The sequence below is a fragment of the Lontra canadensis genome, unplaced genomic scaffold (assembly GCF_010015895.1).
Source record: "Lontra canadensis isolate GAN:19392208 unplaced genomic scaffold, GSC_riverotter_1.0 scaffold51, whole genome shotgun sequence".
Taxonomy (NCBI): Eukaryota; Metazoa; Chordata; class Mammalia; order Carnivora; family Mustelidae; genus Lontra; species Lontra canadensis.
Genome location: NW_022631045.1, coordinates 6,634,806 through 6,640,805, shown reverse-complemented (window position 1 = coordinate 6,640,805; position 6,000 = coordinate 6,634,806). Strand labels below are relative to the sequence as shown.

Here is a 6,000-nt window from a genome sequence, read left to right as displayed (position 1 = left end):
GCACAGCACACAAACGGACATGGCTGTCTTAACAGGGGGCCTGCGGAGTTGCCAGTGGGTTTTCTCTCCTTACCTAAAGAACAAAATGGAAGACAAACTGCCCTGTTTAGAATGGAGAGTCTGTATTTCTGTGACTAAATTAAGACAGGATTATACATAAAACTAAAGCAAATTAGGAAAGAAAACATCTGAATTTGATGATATTTGAATTACTATGATAAATTGCAGCCTTGTCTATTGTCTTGTCAATTCTGCTTGTGAAATGTTTCTCTAAACCACAAAGGCCACAGAGTGAAAGAGGGAAAAAGCCAGCCCTGAAGCCTTGGGGCTTAGACAGACCCAGGTTCTAAGCCTGACCTCAGGAGTCTGTACTTCAGTTTTCTCATCTGTGAAATGGAGCCAGTACTCTCGGCTGGCGGGCCCGTGGTTCAGATGAAGAGCCCAGATATAAGCAGCCCCTCACAGAGCCCCTCGCTGTGCTGGTGGGCACTCCCTAAATACCAGAGTTGCTGCCTCTGTGTTCATCCCCCAGGCGCAGTTCTTCAATACTCCTCATCTTTAAAGGTTTTTAGATATAGGACTGAGAGAGTACCGTCTGACCCTGCCATTTGTGACTAAGATTGGGGGGGGGGGTAATAAGATAACAGAAATGAATTCATTATATTAATAATAGCAGTAGGTTTTAATACAGACCATGATGGCTGAGACTGGCAGTAACTGGATTACTTGGATACTTCCTAATAGCGTGCTTTTCTTTTCTTCCAGAAGCATCTGGCCTGTCAGAGCAACACTGTTATCTTCCATGGGACTCCCTCTGTGAAGAGCTTCCATTTAAAAGACTTTTGTGAATATATTGTTTCAACCAGGTCCCCAGAGAACATATTTGTCTTCTGATCTGCTGGAGATCTTAAGGTTTGTGTTCATATTTTTTATTTTTCTTAGTGAAGATATTATTAATTTTGATGGATATTTTTAAAATGGATCATAATCTTGCTCTACTGTAATAAGAACTCTGAAATAGATTATGCACAGATTATAATCCTTTGATTTCCTTGGGAGATAGATACAAATGAAAAGAAATTTAATATTCTACTTCTCATACTTATTATCATATGCTCTGTAGGATGTTATAAGGATATTAGAAATAAAATATCCCCCACATTGGCTTAAAAAAATTGTCTTTTCATTCATAAATTCTAACTGAATAGATTCAATAAATTTATATTGAGTATCTAATTGATATGTAATTGAGTATCTAAGTAATATCAATTAGAGACCTTGTAGATAAATTATATCTTGAAGCATTAAAAATTCAAAACTGCATTGGTCAGTATCAACTATGATGATGATGATGATAATGATGATGATGATGACGACAATGACAACAGCTTTTCAATTAGAAAGACTCAATCGCCTGAATGTTTTCAGTTAGGTCTACCAAGGGGAACTCACCCTGTGATTTATAATGATAGAACAGGGTTGTTGTTATTGCTTTTTAATATGTATATATTAACAGCTTAAAAATTTGCTAACAATAATGTTGCTTATTCAATAAAAAAAAAGCTTGCTAGCAAAGCAAACATCTTATTTTGGAAATACATGTTTTGCTGTTGAGATCATACCAACGAAAATACTTTTATTTTGAAAGTACTTTCCGACAAAGACCTACCTAAAGGCTGAATTCAACCCATGCATCCTTCGTAGGTGGAAAATAAGGGGAGAGGGTAAAGCTTGGTCCCACTGAGTGGACAAAAACTCAATGAAGAGGAAGGAAGAAGCAACATCATACTTTCCCTAGAATGACATGTCTTTTTCCAAAGGTGTTTATTTCATTTGGTTGGACTTTTATTCTGTCCACAGTGACCAATGTTTTTTCCTCTAATGGCCCTTTTCTGTGGGTTTTCTTCTTAATTCTTTTATTTCTGCTGAGAAATCAAAGTAGATTTCACTGCAGTGCTAGGCCAGATTCCAGTTCTCCCACTGCACCCTTCCTCACTGGGCGGCCTGATTGGCTCACTTTGAAGGGTGAGGCACACAGGACATACTGGGAAAGAGGGAGGGCGGATGGGAAGTTGTGCCTCCACCTTTAACTCTACAGTCCGTCCATTTGGTAGTAAATTGTAGGGTGTAGAAACCTAATAAGCATATCCATAGAAACAGAAGTGCTAGAAAGGACTTCAGAAGTTACCTAAACATTCTTTACTCATCTGTAAGCAAGATCCCACTTGAACTGTCTGAAACCAATGAGAATCTATTTGTCTTCCAACCTTCATACCTAGGTATCCTCTTTCCTTTTGAAACCTAATAGAGTCTCCATTCTTAGAAACCCTGTTGTCAAGAAAGCCAAAGCAATCCCTGACCACCCAGCATGACAACGCATCCTTCTCCCAGGGAGAGAGAGAATTTACTCATCAGAGCCCTCCTGTCTCATCAAAGACTCAGTTCTCAAATCATCCTTTTCCTCTTCAGGAGAAAGGAACCCATTTTGTGAACTTTTTCTATGAAATTGTATAATCCAAAAATTTACTTATCCTCAGTTTTTTTCTGAGACTCTGAAGATCTCTATGATCCATTTAAGATTAGGAATCCAGACTGATTGAAGGAGCATTAAACATCATCTATTAGTGTTTCTCAGTGGGGCCACTATTGACATTTCGAGGGGGGGCAGTTCTTTATGATGCAAGATTGTCCTGTGAGTTTTAGAATGGCCAATGGCCCTGGTTTCCAGGAACCAAAGAGTAGTTAGCTCCCTCAGCCTCCAGTCATTGCAATAGATATCCAGATTCTGACCTCCTTCTCATCTGGCTGCAGAGGACCAGGACTGCCCAGACCACAAACTCCTCACTTAGAATTAACGATGCTGACACTGGCAGAGTTGAGCGAAGGGTGGGGCTGGGCCTAAACCCCAGTTTTTAACACTGGGTACCATTCTCTGCCCAGTCCATCATACTTCTACTCTGGGCTTACATTTATTTCTCAGTTCTCCAGAAACAATAACATGCATGTATAAACTAGAATTTCTGGTTTAGTGTTTAAATGACATCAGTGTTGTTTGATGCGGGAACATGGCTATGGGAAAGATAATACCAGAACTCAGTGCAGAAAAATAGCAAAGAGACGACAGCTCTGAGGATTTAGAGAAAAGACAGGACCTAGACCCCAGAGGAAATAGTGAGGTTGATGTTGCAGAGGTGTTAGTTCAGTCACCGAGAGAGAAAAAAGTAGACAAGCTGACATCTGAGAGGAGACTGAAAAAGGTTAAGTAATTAACAAAGGAATATTTCTTCCCTTGCTTTTCACTGTGTACCCTAGTTTCTACTCCACATTCCTACTCCATGTCACGGGCTCCCCCAGAAGTTCCAGGATCAGTTTCTGGGGAGGTTAAAGGGCTCCTGACTGCAGTTGAAACTCCCTCCCTGCAGTCCAGTATCCCTTGCCTCACCCGCCCTCTGTCAACATTTCTCCTTTCTCCCTCACTGCTTATTGATGACTCCTACTCCATGCTTCAAGCAGAGAATGGGGAAATGACTTGATGCCTTTTATCTTTCTGGATCTTTCCAAGGTCCCAAGGAAAGTTGTAAATTGAAAGAATGTAGAAACAATTGAACTTCGGGTAGTTTCTCCCTCAGAAGGTCTGTTAAGGCTCTGATTTCTTGGGGCTCCTGGGTACCTCTGTTGGTTAAGACTCCTGATTTCAGCTCAGGTCAAGATCGTGGGATGATGAAATCGAGCCCCTCTTTGGGCACTGCACTTAGCAGGGAGTCTGCTTGAGATTCTCTCTCTCCCCCTCCTTCTGCCCCCCACTTCACTCTCACGTGCATATGTGCTCTCTCTAAAATAGGAAATCTTTTTTAAAAAAAGCTCATCCTAGAAATACATTGTAATATGTAATATGTAGAGCTCTCTCCCTCTCTCTCTGAAATGTTTTTTTAAATGGCTCTGCTTTTTTGAGATATTTACCATAATATAGGTACCTTTTCATAGAAAAATAAAATCTCATTCACTATGAATTTTTTTAAATTAACATAAGAAATCATATAATTCCCTAGTACAGAAGTTACTTATGAACAAAATGTGACGTGTTCATGACTTACAGATACAATTCTAAGTAGGAGTATCGGGGTTGTTTTAATAGATTATACTTAATATCTGCCTTACCTTCTTACAAAATACACATGTTAAGTACAGAGTTGATGGAAATAGACTTGACTAGAGGACTCTGTTTTCTAGTAAACTGATGAATCCTACATGAGAAGATTTATCATATCCAAAAATGCATACATGTATGAAGAGAGAAATAATAGCATCAAAGGCTTCCTTTATCTTATGTTATTTAATTATTGAAAGCTTTATGACTAAGTTCCTCAGCCAGATTCTTTAAACATGGTGATTTTCCTGTTCTGTCTTCTTTTGTGCATAAGACACCAAGTTATATTTGACTTCTCAGAGTTTCTCATTTCCTGAAATGCACTACTAGCTGTATAAACATGGAAGAATAAATATTAGCTTTATGAGACCATGTTCCTCTACTAGCTGAAAAATAGCATATAATAAAAAATACAAGGATGTAATATTGAAAATTATAGGTCAATATGCCCTCTTATTGTGGGTATATATCTAATCTTCATGCATGGAGACTACTTTTTCAGAAAAATGTGTACTGAGTAATACCACTTGTGTCTGTGATATATTTTCACCCCTCATATTTAACAATATATCTCATGACTCTCGCCTCACTAGTGAAACATTTCAGGCTTATTCGCCATTATGATGTAAAAAAAACAAAACCAAAAAACTCTCTGGCTCTTTGCTATTAATTCTAAGAATTGCAAATGATCCAAAGTTAATAAAATGTTTTCAAGTTTCCTTCCTGCTAGAGTACCTCAGACCCAGTGAGCTCCTTGGAATTACATTAGGAAAATGCTTAATGGTAATTTTGAAAGAACAGGCAGAATTCATGAGGGGTTAAAAAAAAAAAAAAGTCGAGTATGGTCTTGAAAAGCTAATCAATACTTTAAATGTTTAAATTGTTATTCCAAAATCCAGACTCTAATTATACATTTTTAGCAGCAGTGAAAATGCGGTATCCATCCCTTAAACCTAACATTCACACCCCATAAGGAAGAAAAGAGTGACTTACATGGATAATATATGATTGAAACACTCTTTTAAACCTAGAGGATTCAATATAATTATGTTCAGATAATTCACTTCCATCTGGAAATTACCATTCATTTTCCAAAAGTGCCACTGACTTATTATATCAAGGACAGTTTTTTCTTCTACATTAACTCTCCATTGTTCCTCTTGCTAAAGATGGAAAATAATCAGCCTTGTATATTCTAGGCTCAAAAGTAAGAAAATTGGACTTACAAGAATAGTTTGTTCTAATTGCCTAAATTTCTACCGCATCTTTCTTTTAAACCACAAAATTTTTTAAATTACATTTTTTATTATGAAGTAGTTTAAACTTACGGAAAATTTAAAAAGCCTATATATCCACCCCCATATTTTAATATATTTATATTATCATATTTGCTTTGGATTTCTTTTTTATTTTTAAAGCTAAAAAAAAAATCACTATCCTTCCTATTCATCCATTCCCCAGAGGTAATATTAACACTAATAAAATTATTGTCTATTGTTCCATTTATATTGTGTTATATCATATTATATATACTGGTTATGGAGGTATAGATGTTGACATATAGATATATATCCATAACTAATATAAGTCTGTCCCTGTATATATTGGAATATTATTTTTAAATGTTGGAGATCATACTGAATTTGTACCTTTGCAACTTGTTTTTCCTCAACACTTTTTAAAATTATGTTAATATATGGACATCTGGCTCATTCTTAGTAGTTAATTATTGTTTAGTCTCCCAAATAAAGCCTATCTACTGTCTCATAACAGAGCATTTACAGGCTTCTTCTTCTTCTTTTTTTTTTTTTTTTTAATCTTTTATCGTTCACAGAGAACCTAGGGTTTCATAT

General features: G+C 36.9%; 1 protein-coding gene across 4 annotated transcripts in view; it reads left to right on the top strand.

The window, feature by feature from the left end:
• The first annotated feature begins 767 nt into the window (after nucleotides 1-767).
• Nucleotides 768-6,000, top strand: part of ENOX1 (ecto-NOX disulfide-thiol exchanger 1) — a 283,781-nt gene continuing 278,548 nt past the window's right edge. For all 4 annotated transcript variants that reach the window (XM_032873965.1, XM_032873963.1, XM_032873967.1 and 1 more), the window contains exon 1: nucleotides 768-912. The gene's annotated coding sequence lies outside the window, so the exon portion shown is untranslated. The remainder of the gene's footprint in view (nucleotides 913-6,000) is intronic.